Genomic DNA, 15,544 nt, shown 5'->3' with positions numbered 1-15,544 from the left:
GATCATCCTTACAATGTTGGAAACCCTGGGAGAGAAGGTAGGAGTCCATCTTCACGTACCATGCACAAGGTGCCTGTATAAGGTCGTACAAACATTGCCTCAGTATGCACACTAAGGATGAGTCCTAAACAAATCCTTTTGGTTTCTCCACATATATCTCTTCATTAATATCACCATGAAGAAATGTGTTCTTCACATCCATGTGGTGAACCTCCCACTTCTTTGTTGCTGCAATTGCAAGAGTCATCCTAATGGAGTCCATTTTTTCCACCAGTGCAAATGTCTCATCATAATCAATCCTATGTACATGCAGAAAAAATTTACCTACCAACCTCGATTTATATTTGTTGATCATTCCATTTGCTTCTCTTTTGGTTTTGTAGATCCATTTAAAATGGAAAAGCTTTTGACCTGCTAGAAGTGGAACCAAATCCCATGTGTGGTTCAAAATGAGTGAATTGTATTCCTCATTCATTGTTGCTTCCTAGTTGGGATTGCCTTCAACCTCTTCATAATATTAATGATCATAAGCTAAAATCATGTTGCAATGCATAGGCATACATGGTTTCGTAGATGTAAGTGCATGCAAAATTTCTTCCACTTGAGATCTCATGATAGGATCACTTAAGAGATCACTCATGAGGTTCCATTTACCCACCTTTTCTCTTATCAACTGAAAAATAGACCTTTAGACCTTCACCCTAGTTGATGAAGTGGAATGGAAGTGTGCTTCCCAAACCATTGATTCGTAAGGTGGTGGGGAACATGAATCTTCTATGACCTACTCATTAGGTTCAAAATTCTGATATGAAGTGCATGAAGAATCATCATCTCGAAGATTGACATCTGGAAGTGGCAGAGGTTATGTAGCAGGTTCCTCTGGAGTTGCATGTAGAGGATCTTCTTCAAACTTTACACTCCTCTCAATAAAGAGTTCTTATTTGGAAAGATATAACAACTTCTACCCTTTGAATTCATCTGAATATCACATGAACATGCACTCCTTTCCCTATGGCCCTAAATCCTTTTTCTTATCCAATGGAATTTGAGCCAATGTTCACGATTCAAAGATATGAAAGTGGGTGACTTCCAATTTCTTATTGCACCAATCCTCTTAAGGAGTCACCCCATTCAATTATTTTTGTTGTACTCCATTCTAGATGTAAGTGGCACAATTGATTGATTCAATCCATAAATCTCAAGGTAATGACCTTACATGCAACATGCAATTGGCTATTTATTTTGGTGTTTTGTTCTTTCTTTCTTCCATAACATTTTGCTATAGTGTACAAAATTGTGTGTTGTAATTGAATACCTGCATTTGAATAAATCCTTTCCATTTATTTTTCACATATTCCCCCCATTATCTTTGTGTTATATTGTGATGCCTTTTCCTGCCTATTTTTCTACATCTACTTTAAATTCCTTAAAAATGCAAATACCTCTGACTTGGATTTAATAAAATAGACCCAAGTATAGCATGAAAAGTCATCTATAAATGTAAGAACATAACTCACTTTTCTCATAGATGGTTGGGGAAAGGTCTAATGATATTGTTGTGCACAAGCTCGAGGATAGATGATGCCCTTGTTATCTATCCTTTGTCAAAATTTTCCTCTGATTTTTTTCCCATAATGCAGCTATAGAAAAATCCTTTGGAAAATTTAATCTTGGGAATTCCTGTAATCATTCCTTCTCTACCAAGCCCTTGGAGGTACATGTAATTGAAATTATCGAATCCTTCATTCCACAATGCACTCTCTTGGTTTGCATGCACTAGTAACATAACCGAAGAAGATTCAGAAGAAAATTTTGAATTCTGGCATGTTAATTACTCGAGGAGCATTTGTGTAGCATCAAACCCATGCTAAAATATAGCCACCCCTCCCTATTTCCTTCCATTTCTCAATTCCCCTTAACTCTAGCGTCAAGCTCTCGCCTAAACAATTAAGGATAAGGTCAAGCTAATAACAGCTCCCTTAGAAATCACTCTAGAAATATACACAAGAAATTTCCATTGATATCATGAGCAATTATTATCAGACTTCATAGAAATCCCTCTTGCATTCAACTATCCCTCCTATGGAAGGAACCCAACGTTTCCCCCCCACTTCGACCCTAGAATTGGTTGACCAATCCTAAAACAAAATTCTGGATGCTATATTCCATGTCTTCCCTTATATCAACCATTCACATGTTTGAGCATGCATAAGTGTGGCCACACCACCCCCTACATTTATTGATTGCTCATAGCAAGATGGTGGGATCAATCCATGATCCCACTCATTTGCTCGAATGTCACCCCATGAGGGAATTTATTGATAAACCATTGCTAGTGTAATGTTATTTGGCTTTTGCCAAAAACTATTTAAAAAATAATCTAATTTTAAAATAGAAGAAATTATATATTAAAAAAATATAATACAAAAGAAATGATATGTAATTTTATTTATCAATTTAATAATTATTATTAATTTTAATAAATTAATAAATTAATTATAAATATTTTGAAACTAATTTTTTATTTTTACAATATTATTTTATTTAAATTATAATTTTAAAGAAATATTCCTAATTATATATATTTTTGTTGAGTTTAGTGTTATTCTTTTAACTTTATAAAGTGTGTAGATCCATCTTAAATCCATATCTTGAGAGGGACCAAATCTCTTTAGGTGAAAACCTTTCTTCAAGTTTTGCATTCAAAAAAGAGGTTTTCACCTTAAGGGATTTGATTCCTCTAGGCACTTGATAGATCCATAATTAGTATGGATATATGATGATTTATGTGATTTGGTTGTACTCCTTATTTATTTATGTGATTTTGTTAGAGATTTAAATCACTAAATAAATGGGTTCTTCCAAAGATTTTAAAGTTAATAAAAATATTGAATTATCATATAAGTGTTTGTACTACTTAAGTATGTATGTTTATTTATGTGATTTTGTTAAAAATTTAAATCACTATAAGATCTTTTAATAGTTTGAAAAATAAATAAAATAATTGAATCATATGATTTCAAGCAATCCAAATTTAACATTCAATTAACCCCTAAACATAACAAATCTCACCCTTTACCTTGACCCTATAGCCTAGAAAGCTAAACATATCTGAGCTTAACTCTAACCCTAAACCTCAACCTTCAACCTCATCCTAAACCCTAGAGAGGTACTTGTCTTTAGGAATTTCTTGTTTCAAAATCTACTTGGTTCTCTCTTTGACCCTTCACACGTATCATTCTTTTTATGTAGCATATAAAGATAGTTTTCTGGATCCACCGAGTGGTTGACTTACCCTCGATCCACCGAGTGGTCGACTTACCCACAATTTGTTTTCGAGGGTGGAATTTAATGCCAAATAGATGGTGGTGACACTTGATGCGAAATTGAAATTCGTGAGTAATAAGTATTAAGTTACAATTCGCAAATTCTCAATTCAAAATTTTAGTATTTAAAAGAAAAAAGAGTAGAACATATTTTTTTTTTAAAATCTTGCGGCAATTTCAACATTACAATGATTTGATTTCTACTAAAATTATTATGTCAATTTTTTCTGTCGTTTTTATAGATTTTGGTAAAAAACAAAGAAGATTTTTCTTTATGACATTTTGTAAAAAAAATAAAACAAGTTTCTCTCCATTGATAACATTTTAAGATTTGAGTCAAATTTTCAAAAAAAATATGACTACAATTTTATCGTATCAATTTATCAACAAAATGACAATGCCCCATTTAATTATTCAATTAAATCTCAAATATTAATCCATTATATTTGGGCCTCATTTGATTATTCAATTAAACTCAATCCTTGCGAAATCTGTATTTGGACAGCTTTCTTCGTGTATGTGTATATATATATATAATTCCTCTCATTAATATTAAACATTTTTACTACATCCTAGTTTATCTATTTTTCATGTAAATTTTTTTTTCGATTTTTTTTTTTTTCAATGGAAGTATGGCAACAATCTAAACAAATCTCAGCGAAATTAAACAATTTTACTACAAAATCTCTTATTTTATCTTTCATTCTTATTTTATCTTTCATTCTTGTAAATACTTTTTCAAACCCTTTCTCCAATAATAGTATGGACATAACCTAAACGAATCTTTGTTTTAGTATATGTGTCCTTCTTGTAAATGATTTTTCAAACCCCTTTTCCAATATTTTATCAAGATGAATGATTTATATATCTAATCTCTTTAGATATTGCTTAAAGTCAATGCTCGGTTGAAGGTCTTAAATCAACTACTTTAAAACTACAAATACAGAGGAAATTCAAATAATATACAACTTAAGTAACAATTTTGGAAAAAAGAAAAATAATTGGAATTTTATGCTTTTAAATAGGCTATATTAGAGAAGATTATCATGGAAAAAAACTATGGGTTGTCAAAACCCGCAGTCCCAAAACCACTAGTAATTAGATTGACTCAAAATGTTTAAAATGTTTAGATAATATAACATAACAATAACATATCAAAACAAGAGATTACAACACATCTTCCATATTAAACTAAAAACACAAACAATCACAGATTTATTATTATAGAGACTATTAATTTAATTACTATTTTATTTTAAAATCAAATGAAAATCTCTAATTTAAACTTAAAATTTAATTATATAAAAAATATAATATTAAGATTTTATTTTTAAATAATTAAAGTAATGGCTTAAGGAACGTATGTATGGTCTGGGGTTTACTCATTCCATGAAGTATGAGGCGTGATCTTGACAATATTGCGTGCAGATAAATTTATACAGCAAAAGACCCACCACAAGATCACTCGTACAGTGTACATCCAAAAAGAAAAAAGTAATTTAAGTAATTGAGTTTATATTTTAAGTATTTAATTAGCTTTAAGAATTGTCTTATACATTTTAAAAACATAAACATCTCGTATAGCTTTTATAACTCAAGTAATTGAGTTCATATTTTAAATATTTAGTTAGCTTTCATAATTCTCTCTTATATATTTAGAAAAGCATAAACAACATAAAAATGGATGGAAAAAGTATTATATATAATTTTAAATTTATTGGCTATAAAATGTTACGAGAGTTACTTAATTTGATTATAATCCAGTTGCATTATATATATGTTATTTTTTAAATATAATAATTACAATTTAAATGATAATTTAAATAAATTATTAAAATTTAATATTATTATCAAATATATAAAATTAGGATTACAAAAGTGTACATACATTAATATTTCTTTGAAAATTATAATAAAGTTTTTAACTAATAATTATTTTATAAACATAATAATTTTAACTAAAATGGTAACTTTAAATAACTTTTAAGATTATTGATATTTTTGGAAATAACAATATTATTAAATATATAAAAAAATTAAAAAAATACAATTATTTCAGTTAATTTTTTTTAAATATTAATAAAATATTTTTATGTTTGTAGAATAAATGGTGATGGAGTGTACTGTTAAGACATATCGTGATATAAAAGTCACTTTTAGAAAATTGGGCAAAAGCGGAGCCATCTTAAAAACATCCTCTGTAATTTTGACTCTCACAATTTAGGAAACAAAAAAATATACTAATATTAAATATTATGATTGATGTCCATTTATTATTTCCTTTTAAATTTTATTAAAATAAGTCTAATATACAATGTTTCTACTTAGTATTTGTCTTTTATACAAAAAGTGATCGATAACAATTATTGAATGCTTGAACAAATTCATAAATTTAATAATAAAACACATTTGAACACGAAGAAGGGAAGTAATATAAGTAATTAGTGGACTATATAACCTTAGAGTAAAATATAGATAGGCATGGTTTGTTACAAAAGTAAAGAGTTTATTGGAATGTGCCTGTGCACATTTTATTCCATCTTTAACTTATGAAACCAAATAAGGAGGAGAAATTATAATGTCTAGTATCTTTATATTAAATAATGTATATATTTCATATACATAAAATACTTTTTTTTTAAAACTAATTATTGTAATAAATTATTTAATTAACTTTTTATTTTCATCGTGATTCAATGGGAAATAAATAATCTATGGTAGAATTTCTATGTAGAAAAAATCAAATTAATATGAAGTATCCTGATATCTTATATAAAAATTTACAATGTCTAGTATATTAAAATAAAAAAAATTAGTTATACAAAAGCATAAGTGTGAGGGCAAATTTTATTTAGTGTTGACTTAAATTTTATTTTTTTATATTATATCATGATTTAAAATTGAATTGTGAAAATATATAATACATTCAATAATAAAAACTTCTAAGGAAAAAATATGAAGAAAATATGTAAGGAAAAAATCAATATAATTGCAACATTGCTGATTTTGTTTTTTAAAGGTGGCAGTTTCCATGGTTAGTAAAAACATAATGGCAAATATTAATAATGGAAAAATCGGGAAAAAAAATGATATATTTTTTTTAAACAATATTTAATTAAACAAAAGTCTTTCTGTAGAAATCACATAAGAGAAACTTTTGGCCAACCCATTTTGAACCAACGAGTGTGGTTCATCATCACGATCAGATGAAGTGGAAGATGACAAAGAGAAACTAGTGTGGTTCATCATTAGGATGAGATGAAGTGGTAGACCATGACAAAGGCTTAAATAGAGAGCAATGTAGAGACCATAATTTTAACATCTATTTTTGAAAAATAATATTTAAATTATAATATTAATTTATTAAAAACAAATATTAAGTAATATTTAAATAATATTAATAAGAAATAATCGAAAAATATAACTAACACAAATAAAAAAATCAAAATCAATAATATTAATGAGAAATAATATAACTAACCCAAATAAAAAAATCAAACTCGATAATATTTAAATTATGATATTAATTTATTAAAAGAAATATTATTAAGTAACCAATATTAATTCTAATAATTTAATTTTATACCATATAAAACTAATCGAATCAATAATATTAATGATAATAAAAAATATAACTAACCAAAATAAAAAAATCAAAATCAATAATATTTAAATTATGACATTAATTTATTAAAACAAATATTATTAATTATAACATTAATTTATTAAAACAAATATTATTAAATAACAATTATTAATTTTGAAAATTTAATTTTAAACCATATAAAAATAATTATTTATCAGTCAAAAATTTAAAAAAAAATATCTTTAATTTTTTAACATAATAAATTTAATATTTAATTTTATAAAAACAAAAATAATTCCAAGAGTGGAGCACCAATTTAATTTTTTAAATTAAATTTCAACTACTTTTAATCATCTAAACAATTCTACAACCTAAACCGTTATAATTAGTCCTTGCCCTTTGGTCCAGGTGCAGGGCATTTGCTGAACGATGTGCTTGGATTTTGTTTTCCTCGTTATTGAATTTCTAGATTCGTTGAACTGTATGTTTGACGCCAGTATACCTAACTTATATTTCGATACATATAGAAAAACGGTATCAATTTCAAGCCACATGGACGTATATTTTATAAAAACAGACATATATATATATATATATATAATTGTAGAGTAAATATATATTTTCCCGTTATTTTTCATTCACATTCACTTGTTAACGGAGGCAGACATTCTTCATGATTTATAACATGTCATAAATACGATTTAAATCCAAAATGAAAAATAACAACTCATAGTTATCTTTTTAAATTCAGGTTGAAAAAATAATAATTTATTAATTATGAATTAAATTGACGGTATCTATTTTTAAATAGAATTTTTATAATTTTAATTTATTAGTAATAATTGTTAAATAGATGTAAAAAATTAACTTCCATCTAAAGTATTTTTAATTTTAATCACAGATAAAAAAAAGTAGTTATATTCTTTCAAGTTTTTCCATTAATTGAAAAAAAATTATATAAACAATTTTTTTTAAATATATAGAATTAATAAATTATCATATTGACCTATAATATTATAATAAAACTTATTTATATATTAAAAATACTCAATTATAATATTCCATTTTTAAAATTTTGTTACATATATTTTTAAATATATATGTTAAATTTTTATATTAATTCGTTTTATAATAATAACACTATAGTTTAAGTTAATTAAGTTTTATAATTTTAACTATATACAATATATATTTTAATATTTATAATTTTATATTTTAATATTTATAATAAATTCATGATTATCAATTATATAATTAATATAACTAAACTAAATTCTAATTCAAGCAAAATGCACATTTTATATAGATATGTTGGAGAGGGCATGAAAAATTATTGCAAATGGTAAAGGGCAAGTTCATGTTCCAGGATTATTGCAATATAATAATTGAAGTAAAGAATAAAATTTCAGTTCTCATTGATGGAACCAAAATGAAAGTTAGGATAAAACTTTCACAATGTTGATAATATGCAGTCAAATGTACATGAACTGGAGGTGAAGAGCATTATCTCCTTGTCTCCGTCAATCTACCACTTGTACGAAAAGGCAAAATATACAACTAATATTGAAGATATGATGCATAATGCTCCCTTCCTCCATGGTTAGCACTCCCCTCTGGTTACACAATTTACGATAGATGTTATTCATTTAATGTTTGTTGATGACTTACTATTTGGAAGTCAAGCTATCATTTTTGAATGGACATGTATTAATAATATCATAAAGTCTTTTGGAGAAGGTATAGGTTTATGCATGAATGACGCTAAATCTATCCTCATACACAATGGCAATGTGGGGCCGGAGATAAAGGACATCAACATGCTTTTTGGTGTAGGTTATAACGAGATTGAGGAAGATATTATATATCTGGGTTTCAAGTTGAAGCCAAATGAACATTGTAACAAGGATTGGGACTGGTTGGTCAAGAGATTCCACAAGAAGCTAGACTGTTGGAACCATAGATGGATGACTATGGGAGGTAGATTGATAATGTTAAAATTCATACTACAAAATATCACAATATACTAGATGCACCTATTTCTTTTACCTCTGGAACTAATTAAAAGGATTCAAACTACAATGGGACACTTTATTTTGGCAAGGCCACTATTATTAAGGAAGTTTTATTTGGTACAGTGGTCCCTTATAGCTAGAACAATTGAAGAGGGTGAGTGGGGGATCATAGTCCGTACTACTTTCAACATGGCATTGATCATTAAAAAGATATGGAGGGTTGTGTTTGGATCTAGAATATGGTCTCATATTATAATGGACAAATATATGTTAAGGCAAAATTTCACTACATGGTTAAGCAATGGGGCAAAGAAGAAATCATATGCATCATACATCTGGAAGAGTATGATGAGAATAATACAATGGCTCCTAGGGTTTGTACAATGGGAAGTCGGGGATGGATCCAAGATCAAGATCGGCTTAGATGCAATCAAAATTATGTTGGGAAACCATTCATTATATGTTCATATCCTTAATTTCATGCATGGAAAATATATACTTTTCCTTAAACAGATTTTTCAATAAAAACTTCATTGCATGGACCATCAACCATGGTCGAGAGCAGGGGAATAATAGTTGCCAAATGTATATGGTTGTGAATGGGAAAACTATACTTCTAAACTCAGAAATGCAGGCATCTCCCTCAATGATCAGGAGGAAAACATGACATGGGGGCATTCTCAAGAAGGGTCTCCCAAAGGTCAAAGACATTTACTACAACCTGCATAGGAAAGAGAAAGGAAACAATTTTCCAAGTTAGGCTCAGGTCATATGGAAGTGGAATCATCCTAATAAAATTAAATGTTTCAGTTGGCTAGAAATTCATGATAGAATATTGACGTGGAACAACCTTCAAAGATCAAAATACTTGGGTCCGGGCATTTTCCTTATGTGCAAGAGAGGTGCAGAAGACTTCATTTGTTTCTCTAATGTCCATTTGCCAGGGCTCTTTGGGATGAGGTCATTAAATATTACAACATTTTACCTCTTTGTCATTATCAATCATTGACTTGCTACCTGCATTCCTGGTTAAAATCCCATAAACGCTACAAATTTCTCCACTATACATAATATGAACCATCTAGTGCAGCCGCAACACACTTATTTTTTATCATAAAGGAGCGGTGGTTTGGGAGGATGTCATTAACACAATTGCATATTTCAATGAAATTGGACCACCCAAGAAGAGAAGCAGCTACATGGATTTCAAATTCAGGGACATATGACAAGTTTTTCTAGTGGTATTTTTTGGTGGTGCATGCTTTAGTAGAAAATATGGGTGCGACGCCTTTATAGTCATTGAACCAAGAAAACTTTTCCACTTTTGGTGGAAAGGGGGATAGAGCACAAACAATAAATTAGAGATCATTGCCTTGTAGGGAGTCCTGATTGTGGAAAAATGGCTAGGTATGGAACAAATCCAGGTATACGGAGACGCGAAGGGAATCATGGACTGGGTGAAGGGATTTAATAGTTTTAATCCACCCATTCTAAATAACTAGATGAAGCGCATCGGGACACTAGTAAGTACTTTTCATCATATCAATTTTGATCACATTTATGGGGAGCATAACTGGACAATAGATTTACTTTACAAGAGAGGAATCAACAAGGACCCAGGTAAGTTCTACTTTTCTGTATATGAACAAGGAGTCATGATCAATGCTGGCAACATTATTTACTCATAGAAGATTTGTGTTTTGAAGGACTGTGTCATATTTTGGGGAAAATATAAGGAATAATTTGAAGAATTGTAAGAGGATCCTGTTAAGGAGATCTCTAACATTTTTTCTTAATGAGGTAGTTCTTTTGTTTTCTGAAGGTGTAAAAACTCTTGTAATATTCCCTTTTCTTGATATGGTCGAAATGGATGAATACCACCAATGGTATTTACCATGGTATTTGCCTTCGTTTTTTGAAGGAAAACAATAAAACAAATTTTCTAGAGAGTCCAACAAGCCTATAAAAGGGAATAGGAGCTAGGCATTTAGGCATCTTGAGTTTGTCATCCTATTGTGTTTTGCTGAGAACTTGGCCAGGCCAGTTCTAGTTTGATCCCATGGATGAAAACCCGTGGGCGTAATTGTCTAGTGGATCCATCCAAGGTCCACGATTGTGCTTCAATATCTTTAACTTCTTTGTTGATGGGCAGTCATACATGCCATAGGCACGGGCTTTAGTATGTCTTGTGTGGGCATGTAACTTTGTTTTCAGTGATTTACATAAATAAGAGGCTGCATTTTCAAATCTATTTTGTGTTCAATATTTTTATTGCAATAATTTTATTAGAACACCTAGATTGTGCCACATCTATTAAAAAATTTTATGTTTGAGATTTTACAACTCTATGATGAATAATAGAAACCAAATTGGACATGTGTTGTAAAGATAGATTGCCATTGTTTTTTAATAAAAAAACAATAGGATGTAGCAAGGGCTTTTCAAATTTACTATCTTTTTTATTAATATAAAGAAGAATTATTTTTTTCTACTGAATAAAAAAATAGATGGCATAAGATTCCCTCTCCAACTGAATAATCTTCTCCCCTTCACCTGTCCCTCCTCACTAGGACTGATAAAATAAATGGAAATGTTTCTCCAATAGGCCGGATAAAATGCAATGGGGGCATGATCTTGAAGTCGTGGTGAGTCTGGTTGGCCAGACTAGTGACAACTCGAGTGAGGAGGTAAGGACCGTTGTGGCCCCATCTGTTACAGTCGAATGTGAGGGCAAACTCCTCTATGAACTTCAATAGCAGAGGGTTTCGTTTATCGAACGCCAAAAATGTGTTATTTAGTCGATTCCACTGCTCGGTTTGAGGATCTGGGCTCTGCACTCCGTTGGTGTTTTTAGGCTCGAAAAACTTCTGAGAAGTATCACGTATGCGTCGATGTAGACTCCTCCGTACTTGTAAAGAACGACGAGTTGGAGGATGTTGGACAGATTCTGGGTGAATGGGACTTCCCCCGGATCGATATCAACGCTGTCAACCTTCCTGAGCCATTCCTCAGCCGAGATTTTTTTGAAGAGATAGCGGAGATCGGGCGTCGTTACCATGAGATGAAACCCTCAGCTTTTGAAAGGCCGAAGAATCTGCTCCCCCACCTCGGAGTCCATCGTCCGGGAGATGATGAGCGGGCAGCACCATAGATTCCACTTGAAAACACTCTCCATGGATAGCCGCTCTCGATATCTGAAGGATTCGATCTGCGATAACCAAGTGATATAGAAGAGGAGCTTGCAGGGATTGAAGAAGGCCTTCACTTTGGTCGAGAATTGAGCTAAGATTAAATCTGAGTGGAGGTCTTTGGATCTGGGTAAGTTGTCCTGGAACCACTTGATTCTCTCCTACCGCGTCATGTTAAGCGGGCATATACTCTAAACTCATAACCTTCCTCAAGAGTTTTGATCTTGAGCTACCAATGACCGATAATTAAAGGTCATGTTGAATCTCTTCTCGAATTAGGGTCTTGAGTTCTGCGTTTAGCATGTTTTGGGGGCCATTATTGTGCGTATCGAAAATAGGTATTGAAGTGAGACGACCATGGAAGACCTGGAAGTATTGGAGAATGGGAACAAATGGAAATACCATGGGAACAAATGGGCCATTATTCTTTAGCATGCACACAGATACCAACCAAGCATACAACCACGACCAGGAAGAAATACTCAAAGGCATGTTGGGTGAAAATCCGAAAGATAGTTTTTAGTGCTTTTTTTTCCACCATAAAGGAGAAAGTGTCTAGTTCTCTTAACGCGAAAGAAGTGCATGATCTGATGGGTTTTTTTACATGGTCGTCGTCCCATTTTGCAAGTGTGCGGACAACGATGACTTCCTACGGTTGGTGGGCGTAGTGGTGTCGTGCAGGAACAAGCGATGGATGAATAACAGTCTGCGGCGACAACCAAGAACAAGCAACCAACCATAGCGGTGAGCTGCTGTGGTTTCTCCCTATCATATCGAGGTATCTTCTATCTGCACACAGATTATCGTCTCTTTTGATTGACAATTTTGAAGAATTTTGCTTCAGGTGGATAACCATTGAATATTCCAAGAATAGGCAGAGGAAAATGCAGATTTGATTTTGGAAGAACTTGATCTCAACGACCTACGACACACTAGGTATAATGTATTCAACTATCTTCAGGCAGTACAAACCTTAAGGTATCTCAAAATTTTACTCTGGGTTAGCTGCAATTGATAGGCGTAAGACATGTTGCACTTCTTTGTAACCCTGCAATATCATGTCGTCATTAATACATCATATATTTTATAGGCTATTAACAGGTAAGGGTTTCATAAAATTTTTCTAGTTCTTACCTATTGAATGATAAAAATATTATGTGGGCATGCTTTCAAATTCAGACTCAGATATGCACCCATATATACTTGTATACATTATCCAAAGTTATTTTCCTTCTATGGTTTTTGGTTTGGGCACGTTAAAAAAGAAAGGAAAAAATAAAGTTGATGTATGGTTTTTGGTTTGTGCAGGTTAAAAAAGAAAAGGAAAAATTAGAGTTGATCTTAGAGTTTTTTTAAGAGCACTTTGGCATTGGAGCAAGAAAGGAAAAGAAGGCAAGAGGAAGGAATGATCAAGCAAGGAAAAGCAGGATCAAACAACTACAACATGATTTTTTGTAGGTACCGATTTTCATGTGTGTTTTCCTTGCTAGATTTGGCATGCATGGTATTTCATGTGGTTCTTTTGTTGTTATGGCATGTGTTTTTCCAGATTTGACAGTGTTTTCAGCCTAGCCTTGTCATTTCCAAATAGCCATGGTGTGATGGGGTGTTCTTTTGTTTTTATGGCATGGGTTTTTCCAAATTTGACAATGTTTTCAGCCTAGCCTTGTCATTCCAAATAGCCATAGTGTGATGGGGTTATCATGTTTTGGTTGAGTTGGATTACCGGATGGATTCGAAGCTAAGCGAGGTGGATCTACAAATGATAAAAGACATGAGCTAGTAACCCCTGAACCGGACTATGGGTTCTGTTAAATTCGAATTTTGTGTTGCCTTGGTAGGCCTAGTAAATCCTAGAGGTGGGTGTTCTCCATCAAGCCTAGTAATCCCGGGATGAGATATGCGGTGAAGCCTGGAGAGTATGTCTTGGTTTATGGCCTAGTGATTCGGTGTGGATTGCGGTAAAGCCTGAGCGACTAGGAGACAGGAAAATTCCTCACATTGTTGGTGGAGAAATCCAGTGGTATCCATGCTTGTTTTGGCTCAGTGATCAGGTGGAGATCATGGTAAAGTCTGTTATTACATGTTTATTGTGTTGGCCTAGTGATTGGCTGTGGATTATGGTAAAGCCTGGTTTCTATTGATGAGGGTGAGGTGGTTTAGCCTTGGGATGCCCTGGTTGGTTCTTTTGGTTTGACTCCCACATTCATGTTTGGAATATGGCACTAGGGTGAATGACTTAAGAGAGATTTGGCTCAACGATTCTATAGTCAGATGGAATGTGGTAGTCCCATCCTGGCTTGAATTTTGCATTTATTAATAAGAGGTTCGCTCCTTGATATCTTATGTATAAATGTATTTGTTTATATGTGGAATTCACGGCTGATGTATCCTTGATATTTCTCTTGTTATAATGATGGTTATAAGCAAGTATTATGACAGATATGATGTATGTCTCTCCTCATGTTTTGATTTGTGTTGGTGGCTAGAATTGTCCTACTTTTTGGTCTCTATCCTATCCCAAACACACCACCTTAACCCCTGTTTTAACCCTGGAGGCCTATCTATTCCTGTACTTTTTCTCAATTGCACACATTCCTGCACTCCTCTTATGTTTCTCATATTCTAAGGTTATATATGTACTTAATCATTAAATTTACAGGTTTTATATCTTAAAATGTCTTCGCAACTAATATATTCCTTTCCTAAGTAGTTAGATGGAACCAAAGTGTTAATCTATGTGAGAGATTGGGTTGGTGCAGGAATCATGCTTGTATCGTTCAGCGTTCCCTCACTTTCAAGGCAGCTGTCTATTTTTGTTTGACTCACCGTGAACAAGACTTCTCTGTAGACTCCGCGGATTTCTTGTCTAAGAGATTAGTTTCATTGCTAGGCTCGACACTTAGAGAAGAAGGCGGGATATGAAGGATGGAATTCGGTTGCAAAACACTTGTTTAGACCTTTTGTGAACGACTTAAAGGCTTAATATATCATGTTGTTATATTTTTGTTGCGACCAAGAGTCGAAGCGTGTATTTAATAGGGTTTCTCCATAGATGTTAGCTAGCGATGTTGTGTTAAACTTTTTCTACCAACTGTAATTTCTCAGTATCGCCATTTCTAGGCTGTATCGGGATCCGCGACGTGTATTTGCTCTTTTTGAAACTTAATACAAAGGAACATGTTAGCTGTGAAGTTCTTAGTCTCGATATCATTGTGATACTCCATTTGAGCACTTTATGTTTTCTATTTCGCTACAGGGAAATGAGATGGTTGGCTAGGGCCTAGCCAACCCAGCTCATTCTCCCTTCGTTAAAGGTGTGTTAGATTTATTTTCATGTAAAGGATAGTGAAGCAGATCATATTTGGATTCTTTCATAGTTGATGGAATTTAATGTCTTGCAAGCTGTGTGATCTAGATCCAGGTGTGTGT

General features: G+C 32.0%; 1 pseudogene; it reads right to left on the bottom strand.

Moving 5' to 3' along the window:
- Positions 1 to 8,432: 8,432 nt before the first annotated feature.
- On the bottom strand, positions 8,433 to 12,313 carry LOC149151153 (uncharacterized; annotated as a pseudogene).
- Between the last annotated feature and the right edge of the window lie 3,231 nt (positions 12,314 to 15,544).

This window comes from Pinus tabuliformis, chromosome 9 (genome assembly GCF_031772625.1).
Source record: "Pinus tabuliformis cultivar Carrire ecotype Pingquan chromosome 9, CPIR1, whole genome shotgun sequence".
NCBI lineage: Eukaryota > Viridiplantae > Streptophyta > Pinopsida > Pinales > Pinaceae > Pinus > Pinus tabuliformis.
This window is presented reverse-complemented; position numbering and strand designations above follow the sequence as displayed.